Genomic DNA, 23401 nt, shown 5'->3' on the forward strand with positions numbered 1-23401 from the left:
CCGCATGGCAGACTGGTGCAAAAGGTGAAATCACATGGGATCAGAGGTGAGCTGGCAAGATGGATACAGAACTGGCTCAGTCACAGAAGACAGAGGGTAACAGTGGATGGGTGTTTTTCTGAATGGGAGGGATGCGACTAGTGGTGTTCCGCAGGGATCAGTGCTGGGACCTTTGCTATTTGTAGTATATATAAAGGATTTGGAGGAAAATGTAGCTGGTCTGATTAGTAAGCTTGCGGATGACACAAAGGTTGGTCGAGTTGCGGATAATGATGAGGATTGTCAGAGGATACAGCAGGATATAGATCGGTTGGAGACTTGGGCGGAGAAATGGCAGATGGAGTTTAATCCGGACAAATGTGAGGTAATGTATTTTGGAAGGTCTAATGCAGGTGGGAGGTATACAGTAAATGGCAGAACCCTTAGGTGTATTGACAGGCAGAGAGATCTGGGCTTACAGGTCCACAGGTCACTGAAAGTGGCAACGCAGGTGGATAAGGTAGTCAAGAAGGCATATGGCATGCTTGCCTTCATCGGTTGGGGCAAAGAGTATAAAAATTGGCAAGTCATGCTACAGCTGTACAGAACCTTAGTTAGGCCACACTTAGAATATTGCGTGCAATTCTGGTCGCCACACTACCAGTAGGACGTGGAGGCTTTGGAGAGGGTACAGAGGAGGTTTACCAGGGATGTTGCCTAGTCTGGAGGGCATTAGCTATGAGGAGAGGTTGGAAAAACTCGGATTGTTTTCACTGGAACGACGGAGGTGGAGGGGCGACATGATAGAGGTTTACAAAGTCATGAGCGGCATGGACAGAGTGGATAGTCAGAAGCTTTTTCCCAGGGTGGAAGAGTCAGTTACTAGGGGACATAGGTTTAAGGTGCGAGGGGCAAAGTTTAGAGGGGATGTGCGAGGCAGGTCTTTTACACAGAGGGTGGTGAGTGCCTGGAACTTGCTGCCAGGGGAGGTGGTGGAAGCAGATACGATAGCGACGTTTAAGAGACATCTTGACAAATATATGAATAGGAAGGGAATAGAGGGATATGGGCCTCGGAAGTGCAGAAGGTGTTAGTTTAGGCAGGCATCAAGATCAGCGCAGGCTTGGAGGGCCGAATGGCCTGTTCCTGTGCTGTACTATTCTTTGTTCTTTGAATGTTACTTGTCATTTATCAGCCCAAGTCTGGATATTGTCCAGTTCTTGTTGCATTTCTACATTGACTGCTTCAGTATTTGAGGCGTTGTGATTGGTGCTGAACATTGTGCAATCATCAGCGAACATCCTCACTTCTGACCTTATGATTGAAGGAAGGTCATTGAAGAAGCAGCTGAAGTTTGTTGGGCCTAGGACACTATCCTGAGGAACTCCTGCAGTGATGTCTTGCAGCTGAGATGATTGACCTCCAGTAACCACAACTATCTTCCTTTGCACTAGGTATGACTCTAACCAGCAGAGTTTTCCCCCTGATTCCCATTGACTCCAGTTTTGCTAGGGCTCCTTGATGCCATACTCGATCAAATGCAGCCTTGATATCAAGGGCAGTCACACTCACCTCACCTTTTGAATTCAGCTCTTTTGTCCATGTTTGAACAAAGGCTGTAATGCAGTCAGGAGTTGAATGGCCCTGGTGGAACCCAAACTGAGCATCACTCAGCAGGTTGTTGCTAAGCAAGTGCCACTTGATAGCTCTGTTGACAATACCTTCCATCACTTTACTGCCATAGTAAAAGATCCACTGGGAAATAGTGTTCATAGTGCCATTGAATTTCATGTTAAGTTTGAAAGTGACACATTTCAATCACAAACAATAATCTTAAACTTAAACAAAGCCAATTAGGAAGGTATGAGGGGAGAATTGGCTCAGGTTAATTGGGTAAATAGACTGGAAGTTATAGCGGTAAATTAACAGTGGTAAATATTTAAAGAAACAATTCAAAGGATTCAACAAATGTACATTCCATTCAAAAACAAAAACTCGTCGAGTAAGACCCATCTGTGGCTCATTCAGGAAGTTAAGGAGAGTATTAGACTAAAAGAATATGCTTTCAAAGTTGCAAAAAATAGTAGCAAGTCTGAGGATCGGGAGTGTTTTAAAAACCAACTAAGGGATAGCAAAAAGCTGATAAAAAGGGAAAAAAATAGAATATGAGCGTAAACTAGCCAGCAATATAAAAACAGATTGTAAGAGCTTTTATAAGTATATAAAAAGGAAGAAAGTAGCTAAAGTAGACATTGGTCCCTTAGAGGCAGAGACAGGAGAGATCATCATGGCGAATGAGGAAATGGCAGAGGCATTGTACAAATATTTTGTGTCTGTCTTCACAGTAGAAGACACATGTTTGATAACAGAAATAGGCAGTAACCTAGGGGCTAAAAAGAGTGAGGAAATTAAGGCAATTGATATCAGCCAAGAAAAAGTATTGAAGAAACTTGCGGGACTAAAACCTGATGAGTCCCCGGGACCAGATGCCCTACACCTTAGGATTCTAAAAGAGATAGCTGCAGAGATAGTGGATGCACTGGTTATGATTTTCCAGAATTCCTGAGATTCAGGAATGGTCCCATCAGATTGGAAGTTGGCAAATGTTATATCGCTTTACAAGAAAGGAGGTAGAGAGAAAACAGAGAACAACAGGCGAGTTAGCCAAACATCAGTCATTGGGAAGATGCTGAAAACTATTGTTAAAGAAGTCGTAACATTGCACTTGGAAAAGCATAGTATGATTAGAACAAGTCAGCATGGTTTTACTAAAGAGAAATCCTGTTTGACAAATTTATTAGAATTTTTTGAGGATGTAACTAGGAGGGTAGATAAAGGGAAACCAGTAGATGTAGTATACCTGGATTTCCAAAAGGCATTCAATAAGGTGCCACATAAAAGATTAATAGGCAAGATAAGGTGTTAACAGTAATATATTAGCATGGATAGAGGATTGGTTAACAGACTGGAAGCGGAGAGTGGGCTTAAATGGGGCATTTTCAAGCTGGCAGGCAGTGAATAGTGGGGTGCCCCAAGGATCAATGCTGGGGCCTCAGCTATTTACATTCTATATTAATGACTTGGATGAAGAGACAGAGAGTAATGTAACTAAGTTTTTTTTTAGAGATACAGCACTGAAACAGGCCCTTCGGCCCACTGAGACTGTGCCGAACATCAGCCACCCATTTATACTAATCCTACACTAATTCCATATTCCTACCAAACATCCCCACCTGTTCCTATATTTCCCTACCACCTACCTATACTAGTGACAATTTATAATGGCCAATTTACCTATCAGCCTGCAAGTCTTTTGGCTTGTGGGAGGAAACCGGAGCACCCGGAGAAAACCCACGCAGACACAGGGAGAACTTGCAAACTCCACACAGGCAGTACCAGGAATCGAACCCGGGTCCCTGGAGCTGTGAGGCTGCGGTGCTAACCACTGTGCCACTGTGCCGCCCCAAGTTTGCTGATGATACAAAGCTCAGTGGAAAGGTAAGCTTTGAAGAGGAGATAGAGAGACTGCAAAGAGATATGGACAGGTTAAGCGAGTGACCAACAAGATGGCAAATGGAGTATAATGTAAAGAAGTGAGAAGTTGTTCACTTTGGTCTTAAAAAACAGAAAAGCAGAATAGTTTTTAAAAGGTGTGAAACTGGTAAGTGTTGATGTTCAGAGAGACTTGGGTATACTTATACAAGGAGTGCACAAAGTTAACATGCAGGTGCAACAGGTTATTAGTAAGGCAAATTGCATGTTGGCATTTATTGCAAGGGGATTGGAGTACAGGAATGAAGAAACCTTACTAAAATTGTACAGGGCTTTTGGTGAGACTGCACCTGGAATACAGTGTGCAGTTTTGGTCTCCACATTTAAGAAATGTGCACTACAGGCGGTGCAGAGACGATTTACTAAATTGGTCCCTGGGATGAGGGGGTTGTCCTATGATGAGAGGCTGAGTAAATTGGGCCTATATTCTCTGGAGTTCAGAAGAATGAGAGGCCGTCTAATTGAGACATACAAGATTCTGAAAGGGTTTGATAGGGTAGAAGCTGAGAGATTGTTTCCACTGGTCCAGGAATCTAGCAGATAGGGGCACAGTCTCAAGATAAGGGGCCAATCATTCAAGACTCAAAGGGTTGTGAATCTTTGGAATTGTGTACCCCAGCTGTTTGTGGATTACCCATTGTTGAATACATTTAAGGCTGAAATAGATAGATTTTTGGCCTTGCAGGCAATCGAGGGATATGGGGAATGGGCAGGAAAGAGGAATCCCAAGATCAGCCATGATCGTATTGAATGGCGGAGCAGGCTCAATGAACCATATGGTCTACTTCTGCTCCTACTTCTTGTGTTCTTGTGTTACTGTGCCAGCATATTTACATTTTAAAGAAAGATCCCCCCAAAAGTAAATAAATAAATTTCTTATGCCGCTTTCTCTCCCCTGCCCGCCACCCAATAAGTATTTGCCCTTTCCCCACTAGAACACTTACCTTTTACAGCTGATGTCCCCGGCCCAAACTGCACAAAGTTTAAGTTTCAGCCTTTCCCACCATCCCCTGCACCCATTACGCATATTTGACCCCATCCCACCTCCCCTGCACTGATAAACCTACCTCCTACCTCCTCCCCACCAGTGTCACGCATTGTTTCCCCAGATGGTGATCCGAAGGAACGGGAGCGCCGGCTCCACGCCGAAGATCTTTGCGGGCCCTCAAAATCTCAAGTAACTGCATTTAAATGTATTAATTTTATCGATTTGAATATGCTAAATATGGTCCCGTCACCCAGCAGTAGTGGCGGAGGGCTGTCATAGAGCCTTGCAGTCACCGGGAAAATTGGGCTAAGCCCTGCGGGCTTGAGGTCCAAGGCAGGCCTCATCGGAGCCATCTTCAGGTGCCCCCACCACCCCGCCACACCCCGCCACAGATCACGTAGATGGGGACTTCTTAAAATCCAGTTCATCCTGTTTAACTCATTCCATAATTTCTGGGCTGCCTCCTGATTTCATTGCATCACCAAAGTTGGTAACATCTGCAAATTTGCCCAATTTGCATTGAGTTGCTGAATCCAAGTCAAACTAAAACAGTAGTTGTACCAAAACTGAACCCTGGGCCATTGACTCAGTACTGGTCCCACCCTGACATTACCCTTTTAGCCTGTCTGTACCTGGTCTTTTCTACCCATCGGCCAATTTCTCATCTGTCCCAAGTTTTGCCCTGAATCCCTACAGCTTTGAGAATAATTAGCAATCTTTCATGCAGAACTTTATCAAATGCTTTTTGGAAGACTAAGGGCACAATGTCATATGGTTTGCCATATATACCTTTTGTTATCACATCCTCAACGAAATCAAAGATTAGTCAGGCAGGATTTTCCCTGTCTAAAGCCCAGCCTGCTGTTTGCTAAATTGTTTCTGAAGAGATAAGCCTTTGGGTTGGATTTTACCGGCACCCCGACGTTGAGGCTCATGGCAGGAGGGCCCGGAAAATGGCTCTGGGAGAGGCCCACCTTGGGTCTTGACACCGGGAAGGCCTGGCCCCATATTGCAGGTGGCAGCGAGACCTCGTGGCGCTGCAACCCCCCTCCCCCCATCTCTGCTGCCCAGCAGCAGCATCACAATTTGAATATGTTAATGTATTTAAACTAATGAATTAAATACTTACCTGCTCCCGCCGTCAGTCCCGGTGCCATATTAGTGGCGGTGGTTTCACTCCCGTGCCTTCGGATTTCCGTTTGGTGATCCGAGGTGGAACACTGGTTGGGAGGGGGAAGCAGGTAAGTTTTCGGGGCGGGGTGGGGGGTGGTGGTGAAGCGTGGTGAAACTTTTTTGATTGGTCTGGGGATGGTGGGAAGAAGTAAAGTTCATAGTTTATGAACTTTGAGGGGGAGAATGTCAGGATCATAAGCTAAGTTTTTGGGGGAGGGGAAGAGGGCAAGTAATAAACTTTAACGTCATGGGAGGGTGGGAGAGGGTCGCGATAACGTCATTAACTATTTTACAATCATGAATCTTTAAAAATGTAAATTACATTGAAGGGCTGGAAGTCCTTTTAAAATGGTGGACCGCCTGCCCCTTCCCACCTCATCGGTGCGGGGTGGGGGTTTGAGGGCAGTCCGCCCCCGCCATGTAAGTGAGACGCCGCGTTTAATATGATAGCAGCTCCTCGGAGTAAATCCTGTGGGTACATGCCGCCATCTTTGAAGCACGCTTGTAAAATGCAGCCCCTTATGTTTATGCCTGATAAGCAATTTCACTATTTTACAAGGAATTGAAAAAAAAAGACTTGCATTTATGTAGTGCCTTTCACAACTACCAGGCCTCTCAAAATGTTTCACAGCCAATGAAGTGTACTCACTTTTGTAATGTAGTAAACACGACAGCCAATTTGTGCACAGCAAGCTCCCACAAACAGCAATGTGATAATGACCAAATAATCTGTTTTTGTGATGTTGATTGAGGGATAAATATTGGCTAGAACACTAGCGATAATTTCCCTGCTCTTCTTCAAAATAGTGCCATGAGAATTTTTACGCCCACTGAAAAGGCAGAGAGCACCTTGGTTTAATGTCTCATTTGAAAGACGGCACCTTCAACAGCACAGCACTCCCTCAGTACTGCACTGCACTGCACTGTTAGCCTTGATTTTAGTGCTCAGGTCCTGTGACTTAGAGGGAGTGCTACCAATTGAGCCATGGCTGAAGTAAGACTAACGAGTCTGCATTGTCGAGCTTTTGAATATGGGCATCACATCAGTGTCCACTGATTCCCTGATAATAATTGTGAGTGCCTCACAAATCTCACTAATGTCTCTCAACACTCTGGGAAAATTGCCATCTATCCCTGGGGATTTGTGTTAAGCCCTTTCAGCTTGTCTAAGACTTCCATCTAATTTTATCAGAGCGCTAAATTTTATCTTGGTACTTTTTTTTGCGTGAGGGTATGACATTCATGTCTTATGAATACTGGAGGAAATAATCATTCAGAGTATCAGTGCTCATTCTCTGCTTTAAGTCAATTACATTTTTTAATGTTCTCACAGTTTCTCTGTCAGTCTTCTCACTGATTTTTTTAACAGTTATATTTTGCTTCTGTGTTTTTTTCTTGGTTTCTCTTTGCCTATCTGCTCACCCTTTTAACTTGTTTTTGTGTGACCCTATATTCATCCCAATGCGACCTTTTTCCTTTCTCCCAACAACATTTTCAGAGATATATTTTCCTCTTTATTTCACTTTTAATTTGTTGGTTAACCATTTAGAGTCACATTTGTTTAGACTGATCTCAATGATTTTAGATATATAAAAAATGGCAATACTATAAATAGTCTATTAAATTAGCAATGCTTGAATGGTAGGGGCATAAATACTTCTATTTCAGTGGGCCCTGAGTCCAGTTTCAATTTGATTGCCAATTTAAACCCCTTCACAATTGGTAATATCTAGGCACAGAATACTTTTAAGTACATATTTTTTACAAGTTGCTTTGCAGCAGGATTATTTAATTGCCTAACACCAGCTGGATGCTCAGTTCTGTGACAGGTGCAAACACTCCATTTAACGCAGGTATTAAAATCCAAAATCATTTTATGTAAAGGCCAATTGTAGGTGTCCTGGGTCAAATGGAACCCAAACTGCTTAATCCTTTATTTTTGTTCAGCAAAGTTTCTCCCACATCATTTTATAGATTACTTTTTGCATGAGAGATTAATAAAAAGTATTACTGTGGAATGTTATAAAAGTGTAAGCAGTTAAACTTAGTATAAATCATAGTTACATTGCATCTCTTGCCCTGGTGCAGTGAGTTTCTTGAATTCAATTGCTAAGCTGGACTAACAGTTAACTGGACTTTAACTTCACAAAATGAAGGTAGATTCAGTCGGGGCTAATATTAACCTTACACCCGCCTCCATCCTCACCACCCACACCATCACCAACTTCCCTTGAATTTCATGGAAATTAAAATCCAGCAGTCTGGAAATAAGATAGCAGACCCAATCAAGTCAGTTTCCCAACAGGCGGGTTAGGTTAAAACCACCTCTGTTGTTTATCTAGCAGTTTTATCCAACTCTGGTTTCACACCAGTTGTAATATGAACTCAACCCAAGCAAAGCTAACTTTGAAACTTCTGCTGCGAAGTTTGATAAGACCTGAAAACTGATGCGGGGAGCATGATGCATGATTAACCTGCTCCCTTTGCTCATTTAAATGATTGTAGTGTGCAGCCAGTGCTAAGCGCACCATTGAGTAGCTGCACACCTGAGCAGGGGACAGAAAATAACAGGTTAGTATGAGTTCAAGCTCGCCTGCACTATTTAAAACCAGCCTGTACTTAAAAGGAAGAAGCATTTTGGCTGCAGTAGTGCTAGAAGTCATTGCAAAAATGGATTTGAACTGGGGAAGACACAAGAATGGCACAACATGGCAGAGAGCAGGCTTGAAGATTTTCCCACCCTGCACTGGAGACCTTGGTCAGGAAACTGCAGAGGATGAGAAGTGTCATCTATCCGCATGAGCCAAAAGGTCCTCCAGACAAACTCATAGAAGGCAGTGGGACCAGATGGCTATGGCAGGCATCGCCAGGAGTCTGGACTCAAGGACCTGAATGCAGTGCTACAAGAAGTTCAATGATCTCACACAAGCGGTAAAGGTCAGCGAATTCAGCTTCAAATGCCACCACTAGCCCCACACACTGTTCAATAGACCATGTGCTCATCACTCACCTACCAAAAATCTCTATCAATCAGAACTCATACCTAACATTCATAGCTTCATCTCATCCTCACACTTAGCACCACTGCAAACCTCACACCCACATTGCACAGTTTGCACACATTGCCACCTGCATTCAACCATGACAGCTATATCACTCAAACCAATTGCACTACACTAACTGACACACTTCCCTCACTCTTGTAAGGCAAAATGGCATATAACCCGAGGCAGCAGCATCTAACCAGCAGGGGACAGACGCAGCTGCATGTCCTCATTCGCATGGAGGAAATGGTGGTCGCCATCATTGAAGCAGTCATGACTGAGGCCATGGCTGAAACCATAGCAGATGATGGTATCCTCATATCAAATTCTCCTTCTCACATCGCACATTCTCTTCCGATTTACATGCTGCAGATGGTGCACCTCTTTTTTTCCCCTCCATCCCCTCACCACAATCACATTCTTGTGCCTTTCTCCTTTCAGGTACCCAAAAGCTGCCATCTGGTGAGGTGGTGCTGGAAGAGCAGGAAAACAATGAGGATAAAGAAATACTGTCACTTGATCTCACATTCTCAGACACCAGCGCCAATATCGACACTGTGTGTACTTTAGAGGATTGTGTAGAGGCAGGATCTGCACATGTTAAGACACTGGCCAGAGCAGGGAACAAGGATAGCACAGCTGCCAGTGAGCCAGAGGGCAAGGTCACACACAAGTTCTGCTGAAGATTCAGATGAGGACTTTGATGGGATGGCGTAGAGAAGAAGGCTGATGGGCATGCTCACTGAAATGCTTAGTGCATTGGCAGGCCTGCCAGAAAGCATGCAGTCCAGCTCTAACTTGGCGTCAGGCTTTGTGCAGAGTTTGGAGCCCATCCTTTCCTAAATTGAAGTGATGAACAATTGCATGAGAACATCCTTGATGCACAGTCAGATGGCTGATGTCTCAGCTTTCGTTGCAGCACAAGCAGAAGCCGCCCAGCATCTCAGTGCTGCACTGGAAGCTCAAACTAAAGCCATGCAAGTTTCAGCTTACAACCATGAAGGCTCAGACTGAGTCATGGGCAAGATTTAATTTAGCCGGTGGGCCTAAAAGGCAAGGGGAACCCTGCCTCAGCTCTTTGGAGAACACCCCTGCTCTATTTAACAGTGCTCAGGCAATTAACTGCCTGGTGCTGTGGTCCCCGTCCCTTTAACGACAGGAATTCTGTCTGCCAGAGCTGCCAGCCCATCAGTAGCTCAGTAGTATTGGCAGTGACGCTGGGAGCTGTGGCCACTGCCGGTACCACAAGAGGCCCGGAACCAGGACCATCACCAGAGCCCTGGACCCCAGGTAAGTGTGAAAGAGTTCCCGGGCCAGTTTGGCAGGCCTGGGTGAGGGGGGACATAAGACACGGAAGGAAGTCATTGAGGGCAGGGGAGTGTTTGTGGAGGGGCAGCCTTTGCTACTGGGAGCTCTCTGTGGGCCACAGATGGCCCATGGAGGGCACCCCCCCCAACCCTCCAAGCCTGCAGGGAGGCTGCCTTGTTTTATTGGGCAACCTCCGCACGTTGCAGACTACTCCCCACTCCCCCATGCTCACCGTTGGTAGAATACCAGTAGCGACGGTAAGCAGCCCTTAAGTGGCTATTAATTGGCTACCTAAGGACTTCAATTGGCTTCTGGACAGGAAGGCCGTCTTTGGTCTTTCCTGCCCCTGACAAAATTACATGGCAATGGGAGGGCAACTGGCACTCCGCCCGCCACCTGCCGTCGCTCTTCTATGGGCCCCCCACCTATCATCCCATCTCCCGGGATCCATAAAATTCCATCTATAGAATGGTTGCAGCACTGGTGGAACCAGTTGGCCCATCGAGTCCATGTCTGCAAAAGCAATTCAGCTAGTCCCACACCACACCCTTTCCCCATAGCTCTGCACATTTTTTATCTTCAGGTGCTTATCCAATTCCCTTTTAAAAACTACAATTGAATCTGTCACCAGCATACTCTCAGGCAGTGCATTCCAGGTCCCAACCACTCACTGTAAAATAATATTTTCTCTTGTCACCTTTGGTTCTTCTGCCAATCACCTTAAATCTGGGTCTTTTGCTTCTTGACCCCTCCGCGAAAGCAAACAGTTTCTCTCTATCTACTTTGTCTAGACCTCTCATGATTTTGAACACCTCTACCAAATCTCTCAACCTTCTCTTCTGTAAGGAGAACAACTCCAGCTTCTCCAATCTATCCTTGTAACCAAAGTCCTTCATCCCTGGAACCATTTTTGAAAATGTTTTGTGCACCCTCTCTAAAGCCTCACAGCCTTCCTAAAGTGCAGTGCCTAGAATTGGACAAAATACTCTATTTGAGGCTGAACTAGTATTTTATAAAGGTTCATCATAACTTCCTTGCTTTTGTACTCTATGCCTCATGTTATAAATCCCAGAATTCCATATGCCTTTCAAACCACTTTCTGAACCTGCCTCCTTACTAACATCTGGAGGCTTGTGTCAAAGTTGGGAGAGCTGTCCCACAGACTAATAAAGCAACAGCCTGTCATAGTCATACTCACAGAATCATACCTTACAGACAATGTCTCACACATCACTATCACCATCCCTGGGTATGTCTTGTCCCACTAACAGGACAGATCCACCAGAGGTGGCGGCATAGTGGTATACAGTCGAGATGGAATTGCCCTGGGAGTCCCCAGCATTGACTCCGGACCCTATGAATTCTCATGGCATCAGGTCAAACATGGGGAAGGAAACTTCCTGCTGATTGCCATCTACTGCCCTCCCTCAGCTAATGAATCAGTACTCCACCATGTTGAACACCACTTGGAGGAAGCAATGTGGGTGGCAAGGGCACAGAATGTACCCTGGATGGGGGACTTCAATGTCCATCACCAAGAGTGGCTCAGTAGCACCACTCAAGCTGGCCGGGTCCTGAAGGGCATATCTTCCAGACTGCACCTGCGGCAAGTGGTGAGGGAACCAACAAGACGGAAAAACCTACAAAACCTTGTCCTCACCAATCTGTGACCTCATGTCCCGGCATATCCCTCAATCTACCATTACCATCAAGCTAAGCTATCAACCCTGGTTGAATACAAAGTGCAGTAGGGCATGCCAGGAGCAGCACCAGGCACATCTAAAATTGAGGTGTCAACTGGTGAAGCTACAACACAGGACTACTTGCATGCCAAACAGTGGAATCAGCATGCGGTAAACAGAGCTAAGCAATCCGACAACCAACAGATTAGATCAAAGCTTTACAGTCCTGCCACATTCAGTTGTGAATGGTGGTGAACAATTAAACAACCAACCAGAGGAGGAGGCTCCACAGGTATCTGCATCCTCAATGATAGGATAGCCTAAAACATCAGTTCAAAAGCCAAGACTGAAGCATTTGCATCCATCTTCAGCCAGAAATGCCAAGTGGATGATTCATCTCAGCCTCCTCCTGAGGTGCCCAGCATCACAGATGCCAATCCTCAATCAATTTGATTAACTGCAAGTAACAGCAAGAAATGGCTGAAGGCACAGGATACTGCAAAGGCTGTAGGCCCTGACAACATCCCGTCAGCAGTACTGAAGACTTGTGGTCCAGAACTAGTCGCGCCCCTAACCAAGCTGTTCCAGTACAGCTACAACACTGGCATCAACCCAACAATATGGAAAATTGCCCAGGTATGACCTGTTTACAAAAAGCAGGACAAATTCAACTCGGCCAATTACCGCCCCGTCAGCCTCAACTCGATCATCATCATAGTGATGGAAGGTGTTGTCGACAATGCTATTAAGCAACACTTATACAGCAATAACCTGCTCACTAATGCTCAGTTTGAGTTCTGCGAGGGGTCACTTGGCTCCTCACCTCATTACATGGACAAAAGAGCTGAACTCAAGAGGTGAAGTGAGATATCAAGGCAACATTTGACCGATTGAGGCATCAAGGAGCCCTGGCAAAATTGAAGTCAATGGGAATCAGGGGGAAAGCTCTCCACTGGTTGGCGTCGTACTGAGCACAAAAGAAGATGGTTGTGGTCATCTCAGCCCCAGGACATTGCTGCAGGAGTTCCACAGGGTAGTATCCTAGGCCCAACCATCTTCAGCAGCTTCATCAATGACCTTTCTTCCAGGGAGAAGACTTGGAGGGCGGAGTACCGGAGCGGTGAGAATAAAAACCTTACCTCGAGGATTCGCAGCCTAGTTCCAGGGAGAAGACTCGGAGGGTGGAGTACCGGAGCGGTGAGTATAAAATCCTTACCTCAAGGATTCGTGGCCTAGTTCCAGGGCAAAGAATCGGAGGGCGGAGTACTGGAGCGGTGAGTATAAAAACCTTACCTCGGGGATTCGTGGCCTAGTTCCAGGGTGAAGACTCGGAGGGCGGAGTATCAGAGCGGTGAGTATAAAAACCTTACCTCAGGGATTCGCGGCCTCGTTCCAGCGAGAAGACTCGAAGGGCGGAGTACCAGAGCAGTGAGTATAAAAACCTGACCTCGGGAATTCGCAGCCTAGTTACAGGGAGAAGACTCAGAGGGCGGAGTACCGGAAGCGGTGAGTATAAAAACATTACCTCGGGGATTCACGGCCCAGTTCCAGGGAGAAGACTCGGAGGGCGGAGTACCGGAAGCGGTGAGTATAAAAACCTTACCTCGGGGATTCGTGGCCTAGTTCCAGGGAGAAGGCTCGGAGGGCGGAGTACCAGAGCGGCGAGTATTTAGAGTAACTTACCTCGGGTGGAAAAAAAAACTGAAAAAGTGATGTCACAGGAAAGCTGTGACCTGATTGGCTGGTAGGGAATCTGCACTGAATTTGAAAATAAAACATTGATATACCAATTAACTCTAATTAACTAATTAATTAATAAGCAGAGGAGTAACTAAACCGGAGGGAGGAGATTACTGTATTTAGCATTTAATATTTGTAGTAGAAATCTAGCGCTAGGGACCATATAGTTAATTGCAACTTAATTTAGTAAGGATTTAATAAATATTTATTTGAAATTAATTTATTAATTAGTTCTAGAAATGTCAGTTAGAGGGTTAAAGTGCTTCACCTGTGGGATGTGGGAGGTCCATGACGCTTCCAGCGTTTCAGACAACTACATCTGCAGGAAGTGTACCCAATTGCAGCTCCTCACAGACCGCATGGATCGGTTGGAGCAGCAATTGGATGCACTTGGGAGCATGCAGGTGGCGGAACGCATCATAGACAGGAGTTTTAGAGACGTGGTTACACCCAAGGTGCAGGCAGATAGATGGGTGACTGCTAGAAGGGGCAGGCAGTCAGTGCAGGAATCCCCAGTGGCTATCCCCCTCTCTAATAAGTATACTGTTTTGGATACTGTTGGTGGGGAATGGCCTATCAGGCGAAAACAACAGCAGCAGCCAAAGCAGTGGCACCACGGCTGTCTCTGTAGGTCAGCAGGGAGGGACAAAGCGCAGAGCAGCAATAGTTATAGGGGATTCTATAGTCAGGGGCACAGATAGGCGCTTCTGTGGACGTGAAAGAGACTCCAGGATGGTATGTTGCCTCCCTGGTGCCAGGGTCAAGGATGTCTCTAAATGGGCAGGAGGCATTCTGAAGGGGGAGGGTGAAAAGTCAGAGGTTGTGGTACACATTGGTATGAACGATATCGGCAGGAAGAGTGATGAGGTGCTGCAGGGGGTGTTCAGGGAGTTAGGTAGTAAGTTAAAAAACAGGACCTCTAGGGTTGTAATCTCGGGATTACTCCCTGTGCCACGTACCAGTGAGGCTAGAAATAGGAAGATAGTGCAGTTAAACACGTGGCTAAACAGCTGGTGTAGGAGGGAGGGTTTCAGATATCTGGATCATTGGGATCTCTTCTGGGACAGGTGGGACCTGTACAAGAAGGACAGGTTGCATCTAAACTGGAGGGGCACAAATATCCTGGCTGCGAGGCTTGCTAGCGCCACTCGGGAGGGTTTAAACTAGTGTGGCAGGGGTGTGGGAACCAGAGCAGTAGGTTAGCAGGTGAAATAACTGAGGGGGAACAAGCGAATAAGGCCAGTAAGACTGAGAGGAACAGCAGGCAGGGAGATGTTGCTGAGCACAGCGGGACTGATGGTCTGAAGTGCATTTGTTTCAATGCGAGAAGTATAACGGGTAAGGCAGATGAACTTAGAGCTTGGATTAGTACTTGGAACGATGATGTTGTTGCTATTACAGAGACTTGGTTGAGATAAGGACAGGATTGGCAGATAAACGTTCCGGGATTTAGATGCTTCAGGCGGGATAGAGGGGGATGTAAAAGAGGTGGGGGAGCTGCATTACCGGTTAAGGACAATATCACAGCTGTACTGCGGGAGGACACCTTGGAAGGCTCATGCAGCGAGGCAATATGAGTAGAGCTCAGGAATAGGAAGGGTGCAGTCACAATGTTGGGGGTTTACTACAGGCCCCCCAACAGCCAGCGGGCGATAGAGCAGCAGATATGTAGACAGATAAGGCTCATGCAGCGAGGCAATATGAGTAGAGCTCAGGAATAGGAAGGGTGTAATCACAATGTTGGGGGTTTACTACAGGCCTCCCAACAGCCAGCGGGAGGTAGAGGAGCAGATATGTAGACAGATTTTGGAAAGATGTAAAAGCAACAGGGTTATTATGGTGGGTGATTTTAACTTCCCCTATATTGACAGGGACTCACATAGCGCCAGGGGCTTGGATGGGGCAGAATTTGTAAGGAGCATCCAGGAGGGCTTCTTGAAACAATATGTAGAAAGTCCAACTAGGGATGGGGCCGTACTGAACCTGGTATTGGGGAATGAGCCCAGCCAGGTGGTCGAAGTTTCAGTAGGGGAGCATTTAGGGAACAGTGACCATAATTCCATAAGTTTTAAGGTACTTGTGGATAAGGATAAGAGTAGTCCTCGGGTGAAGGTGCTAAATTGGGGGAAGGCTAATTACAACAATATTAGGCACGAACTGAAGAATTTAGATTGGGGGAGGCTGTTTGAGGGTAAATCAACATCTGACATGTGAGAGTCTTTCTAACATCAGTTGATTAGAATCCGGGACCGGCATGTTCCTGTGAGGATGAAAGGTAAGTTTGGCAAGTTTCAGGAACCTTGGATAAAGAGGGATATTGTGAGCCTTGTCAAAAAGAAAAAGGAAGCACTCATAAGGGCTAGAAGGCTGGGAACAGGCGAAGTCCTTGAGGAATTTTTTTTTATTCATTCATGGGATGTGGGCGTCGCTGGCCAGGCCAGCATTTATTGCCCATCCCTAATTGCCCTTGAGAAGGTGGTGGTGAGCTGCCTTCTTGAACCGTTGCAGTCCATTTGTGGTAGGTATACCCACAGTGCTGTTAGGAAGGGAGTTCCAGGATTTTGACCCAGCGACAGTGAAGGAACGGCGATATAGTTCCAAGTCAGGATGATGTGTGACTTGGAGGGGAACTTGCAGGTGGTGGTGTTCCCAGGCATTTTCTGCCTTTGTCCTTCTAGTTGGTAGAGGTTGTGGGTTTGGAAGGTGCTGTCTAACGAGCCTTGGTGCATTGCTGCACTGCATCTTGTAGATGGTACACATGGTTGCCACTGTGCGTCGGTGGTGAAGGGAATGCATGTTTGTAGATGGTGTGCCTGTCAAGTGGGCTGCTTTGTCCTGGATGGTGTCGAGCTTCTTGAGTGTTGTTGCAGCTGCACCCATCCAGCAAGTGGAGAGTATTCCATCACACTCCTGACTTGGGCCTTGTAGATGGTGGACAGGCTTTGGGGAGTCAGGAGGTAAGTTACTCGCCTCAGGATTCCTAGCCTCTGACCTGCTCTTGTTGCCATGGTATTTGTATGGCTACTCCAGTTCTGTTTCTGGTCAATGGTAGCCCCTAGGATGTTGATAGTGGGGGATTCAGTGATGGTAATGCCCTTGAATGTCAATGGGAGATGGTTAGATTCTCTCTTGTTGGAGATGGTCATTGCCTGGCACTTGTGTGGCGTGAATGTTACTTGCCACTTATCAGCCCAAGCCTGGATACTGTCCAGGTCTTGCTGCATTTTACATGGACTGCTTCAGTATCTGAGGAGTCACGAATGGTACTGAACATTGTGCAATCATCAGCGAACATCCCCACTTCTGACCTTATGATTGAAGGAAGGTCATTGATGAAGCAGCTGAAGATGGTTGGGCCAAGGACACTACCCTGAGGAACTCCTGCAGTGATGTCCTGGAGCTCAGATGATTGACCTCCAACAACCACAATCATCTTCCTTTGCGCTAGGTATGACTCCAGCCAGCGGAAGGTTTACCCCTGATTCCCATTGACCTCAGATTTGCTAGGGCTCCTTGATGCCATACTCGGTCAAATGCTGCCTTGATGTCAAGGGCAGTCACTCTCACCTCACCTCTTGAGTTCAGCTCTTTTGTCCATGTTTGAACCAAGCCTGCAATGAAGTCAGGAGCTGAGTGGCCCTGGCGGAACCCAAACTGAGCATCACTGAGCAGGTTATTGTTAAGTAAGTGCCGCTTGATGGCACTGTTGATGACACCTTCCATCACTTTACTGATGATTGAGAGTAAGCTGATGGGGCGGTAACTGGCCGAGTTGGACTTGTCCTGCTTTTTGTGTACAGGACATACCTGGGCAATTTTCCACATTGCAGGGTACATGCCAGTGTTGTCGCTGCACTGGAACACCTTGGCTAGGGGCGCGGCAAGTTCTGGAGCACAGGCCTTCAGTACTATTGTTGGAATATTATCAGTGCCCATCGCTTTTGCAGTATACAGTGCCTTCAGTTGTTTCTTAATATCACGCGGAGTGAATCGAATTGGCTGAAGTATGGCATCTGTAATGCTGGGGACTTCAGGAGGAGGCCGAGATGGATCATCAACTCAGCTCTTCTGGCTGAAGATTGTTGCAAATGCTTCAACCTTGTCTTTCGCACTGATGTGCTGGGCTCCCCCATCATTGAGGATGGGGACGTTTGTGGAGCCACCTCCTCCAGTTAGTTGTTTAATTGTCCACCACCATTCAAGGCTGGATGTGGCAGGACTGCAGAGCTTAGATCTGATCCGTTGGTTATGGGATCGCTTAGCTCTGTCTATTGTATGCTGCTTATGCAGTTTGGCATGCAGATAGTCCTGTGTTGTAGCTTCACCAGGTTGACACCTCATTTTGAGGTATGCCTGGTGCTGCTCTTGGCATGCCCTCCTGCCCTCTTCATTGAACCAGGGTTGGTCTCCTGGCTTGATGGTAATCGTAGAGTGGGGCATATGCCAGGCCATGAGGTTACAGATTGTGGTTGAGTACAATTCTGCTGCTGCTGATGGCCCACAGCGCCTCATGGATGCCCAGTTTTGCATTGCTAGATCTGTTCGGATTCTATCCCATTTAGCACGGTGATAGTGCCACACAACACGATGAAGGGTATCCTCAATGTGAAGGCGGGACTTCGTCTCCACAAGGACTATGCGGTGGTCACTCCAACCAATCATGGACAGACGCATCTGTGGCAGGCAGATTGGTGAGGAAGAGGTCAAGTATGTTTTCCCCTATTGTTGGTTCCCTCGCCACCTGCCGCATACCAAACTAGCAGATATGTCCTTTAGGACTCGACCAGCTCGGTCAGTAGTGGTGCTACCGAGCCACTCTTGGTGACGGACATTGAAGTCCCCCACCCTGAGTACATTTTGTGCCCTCGTCACCCTCAGTGCTTCCTCCAAGTGCTGTTCAACATGGAGGAGTACTGATTCATCAGCTGAGGGAGGGCGGTAGGTGGTAATCAGCAGGAGGTTTCCTTTTCCATGTTTGATCTGATGCCATGAGACTTCATGGGGTCCAGAGTCGATGTTGAAGACTCCCAGGGCAGCTCCCTCCCTACTGTATACCGCTGTGCCACCACCTCTGGTGGGTCTGTCCTGCCGGTGAGACAGGACATACCCGTGGATGGTGATGGCAGTGTCTGGGACATTGTCTGTAAGGTATGATTCCGTGAGTATGACTATGTCAGGCTGTTGCTTGACTAGTCTGTGGGACAGCTCTTCCAACTTTGGCACAAGCCCCCAGATGTTAGTAAGGAGGACTTTGCAGAGTTGACAGGGCTGGGTTTGTCATTGTCGTTTCCGGTGCCTCGGTCGATGTCAGGTGGTCTGTCCGGTTTCATTCCTTTTTATTGACTTTGTAGCGGTTAGATACAACTGAGTGGCTTGCTCGGCCATTTCAGAAGGCACGTAAGAGTCAACCACATTGCTGTGGGTCTGGAGTCACATGTAGGCCCGACTAGGTAAGGACAGCAGATTTCCTTCCCTAAAGGACATTAGTGAACCAGATGGGTTTTGACAACAATTGACAATGGTTTCACGGCCATCATTGGACTAGCTTTTAATTCCAGATTTTATTAATTAAATTCAAATTCCACCTTCTGCTGTGGTTGGATTTGAACCCATGTCCCCCGAGCAATACCCTGGGCCTCTGGGTTACTAGTCCAGTGACAATACCACTACACCACTGCCTCCCCGTATAATATAAATAAATTAGGAAAGATCTTAAGCAAGGAGTTAGTAGGGTTAAAACGGGTCATGAAAAGTCATTGGCAAAAAGAATTAAGAAGTATCCCAAGGCTTTTTATATGTATATAAAGAGCAAGAGGGTAACCAGGGGAAAGGGTTGGCCTACTCAAGGACAGAGGAGGGAATCTATGCGTGGAGCCAGAATAAATGGGCTAGGTACTAAATGAGTACTTTGCATCAGTATTCACCAAAGAGAAGGACTCGGTGGATGATGAGTCTAGGGAAGGGTGTGTAGATAGTCCATGTCAAGTCGATATCAAAAAGGAGGAGGTGTTTATTTATTTATTTATTTCTACATACAACACTGAAACAGGCCCTTTGGCCCACCGAGTCTGTGCCAACCAAGAACCATCCATTTATACTAACCCTACAGTAATCCCATATTCCCTATCACCTACCTACACCAGGGGCAATTTACAATGGCCAAGTTACCTATCACCTGCAAGTCTTTGGCGGTGGGAGAAAACCGGAGCACCTGGTGGGGGTCTTGAAAAACATTAAGGTAGCTAAGACCCCAGGGCCTGATGGGTTCTACCCCAGAATACTGAGGCAGGCAAGGGGGGAAATTGCTGGGGCCTTGACAGAAATCTTTGTATCCGCATTGGCTACAGGTGAGGTCCCAGAGGACTGGAGAATAGCCAATGTTGTTCCTTTGTTTAAGGAGGGTAGCATGGATAATCCAGGAAATTACAGACCGGTGAGCCTTACATCAGTGGTAGGGAATTTATTGGAGAGGATTCTTCGGGACAGGATTTACTCCCATTTGGAAACAAATGGACATTAGCAAGAGGCAGCCTGGTTTCGTGTCTCACTAACTTGATCGAGGTTTTTGAGGAAGTGACAAAGATGGTTGATGAAGGAAGGGCAGTGGATGTTGTCTACATGAACTTCAGTAAAGCCTTTAACAAGGTCCTTCATGGCAGACTGGTACAAAAGGTGAAGTCACATGGGATCAGAGGTGAGCTGGCAAGATGGATACAGAACTGGCTCGGTCATAGAAGACAGAGGGTAGCAGTGGAAGGGTGCTTTTCTGAATGGAGGGCTGTGACTAGTGGTGTTCCACAGGGATCAGTGCTGGGACCTTTGCTGTTTGTAGTATATATAAATGATTTGGAGGAAAATGTAGCTGGTCTGATTAGTAAGTTTGCGGATGACACAAAGATTGGTTAAGTTGCGGATAGTGATGAGGATTATCAGAGGATACAGCAGGATATAGATCGGTTGGAGACTTGGGCGGAGAAATGGCAGATGGATTTTAATATGGACAAATGTGAGGTAATGCATCTTGGAAGGTCTAATACAGGTGGGAAGTATACAGTAAATGGCAGAACCCTTAGGAGTATTGACAGGCAGAGAGATCTGGGCGTACAGGTCCACAGATCACTGAAAGTGGCAACGCAAGTAGATAAGGTAGTCAAGAAGGCATAGGCATGCTTGCCTTCATCGGTCGGGGCATTGAGTATAAAAATTGGCAAGTCATGCTACAGCTGTACAGAACCTTAGTTCGGCCGCATTTGGAATATTGCGTACAATTCTGGTCACCACACTACCAGAAGGATGTGATGGCTTTGGAGAGGGTACAGAAGAGGTTTACCAGGACGTTGCCTGGTCTGGAGGGTATTAGCTATGAGGAGAGGTTGGATAAACTTGGATTGTTTTCACTGGAATGACGAAGGTGGCGCGGTGACCTGATAGAGGTTTACAAAGTTATGAGTGGCCTGGACAGAGTGAATAGTCAGAAGTTTTTCCCAGGGTGGAAGAGTCAGTTACTAGGGGACATAGGTTTAAGGTGCGAGGGGCAAAGTTTAGAGGGGATGTGCGAGGCAAGTTTTTTACACAGACGGTGGTGAGTGCCTGGAACTTGCTGCCAGGGGAGGTGGTGGAAGCAGGTACGATAGCGTGTTTAAGAGGCATCTTGACATATACATGAATCGGATGAGAATAGAGGGATACGGTCCCCGGAAGTGCAGAAGGTTTTAGTTTAGACAGGCATCATGATCGGCGCTGGCTTGGAGGGCTGAATGGCCTGTTCCTGTGCTGTACTGTTCTTTGTTCTTTGTTCTTATAAGATCAGAAGTTGGGATATTCGCTGATGATCGCATCTCCTTGGATACTGAAGCAGTCCATGTCAATATACAACAAGACCTGGACAACATTCAGGCTTGGGCTGATAAGTGGCAAGTAACATCCGTGCCACACAAGTCCCAGGCAATGGCCATCACCAACAAGAGAGAATCTAACCTTCTCCCCTTGACATTCAGCTGCATCATTATCTTGGGGGGTTACCATTGACCAAAAACTGAACTGGACCAGCCATATAAATGCTGTGGCTACAACAGCAGGTCAGAGGCTGAGAATTCTTGAGCTAGTAACTCACCTCCTAACTAGCCTAAGCCTATCTTCCTTCTTCAAGGCACAAGTCAGGAGTGTGATGGAATACTCTCCACTTGCCTAGATGTGTGCGGCTCCAACAACACTCAGGAAGCTTGACACCATCCAGGACAAAGCAGCCTACTTGATGAGTACCCCATTCACCACCTTCCACATTCACGACCTCCACCACCAATGCACAGTGGCAGCAGTGTGTACCATATACAAGATGCACTGCAGCAACTTCCCATGCCTCCTTCGATACCCAGTTCAAGAAGGTAGTTCGCCACCACCTTCTCAAGGGAAATTAGGGATGGGCAACAAATGCTGGCATCGACAGCGACACCTACATTGCATGAAACAATAATGTTTGAAAAAAATCACGTGGCGGGGGTGGGAGGAGTGTCCTTTAGCTGCTGAACACATTCATGCAAGGTTAGGAGAAGGTGTTAGCTGGAATGTTGAGCTCCAGACTAGCAATGCTGGCATCAAATCATCATTACAAACTGATTAACTTCATATTTGCCTGCCCTCTCATGGATGCTTACTGCACACATGCTAATGTTCTCACCAAAAGGTATCCAGCATAGCCAGCACCAGAAATGTGCACACACCGCACGAATGTAGCACTGAAAAAATGGGCGCTCCGCATCCGCAGTTTGCAGCCATGAACTTTAAAAGCAGTTTAGCAAGCCACTTGAATTCACGCCAATATTTCAAAAGTGATGACACAGTAGTAAGTTCCTTTCTCATATTATAAACTTAAAAAAATTACTGGGACTGCAAGCTAATTGGCAAAGTTCAATAAGTATGTGTCCACACATCCCTGATTTTATTTGATTGGAGATAATTATGCATTGTCCTTTCACACTGCTCTAAAATGTTACCAACATCATACCTGTACCAATAATCAAGCAAAATATCATGAACATATGAAAGTGGAAAAATTATGATATTTTAACGTCCGTTCTGATTCTCCTCATCAAGAGCTGAGCAAGAGGCATTTGAGTATTGTCTCACATGTAATTTTGTATAAAATCTTTTTGTTATCTACCCTGTTTTACTCTGTTGGGGCAACAAAAATAGAAATACGGAATATAATTAAACAGTCGACAACACCAATGTTTGTTCAAAATATTTTCCACAGTCACTGGATGGTGTGCCTTTGAAAAACTAGACAACAAATGCTAAAACTGTATGCAACCAGCGTGATATGCAATGTTCAAAGACACCACAAGGGAAACCACAGGTCCTTGCAGGTTCTCACAATTATTTTAACAAAGATGAACTTGTATGAAGGCTGTTGCTGTGGTTACAGCAATTATATGGATGCATAAACACAAATACATATCACAAAACAAATTAATTCAGACACGCCTGAGCTACTAAATCCAAGCATAAGAACACCTGGTCTCCTTATTCATGTTTGAACTATACTCCATTATGAACTATTTTGCGTGACTCAGGACATCTATTTGTTAATGCTGCACAGCAACCAGGAAGGGAAATGAAATATCTATTGAATCCACCTTCAATTCAAACTAATCAAAGCCACAATTTTCAGAACTGTGAAGAGCCATTCCATTAATACCATCACACAAATATATTGGGATATTAACGTATTAAAGATCAACAGAACTTAATAAAGTACAAACAGATTGCTTTCATTAAATGCATTACCAGATTTTTTTTATTAGCACAACATTTATGCTGTACAACCGTGATATATTTCTAAATGAAGGCAAGAGGAGTCAAACAATGTCAGTCAGCATCTGTGAACTGATCACCTTCAAGAGATGTCTTAAATCTGGCTGGAATGCTGCCGCCAT

This window comes from Heterodontus francisci, chromosome 11, assembly GCF_036365525.1.
Source record: "Heterodontus francisci isolate sHetFra1 chromosome 11, sHetFra1.hap1, whole genome shotgun sequence".
Lineage (NCBI taxonomy): Eukaryota > Metazoa > Chordata > Chondrichthyes > Heterodontiformes > Heterodontidae > Heterodontus > Heterodontus francisci.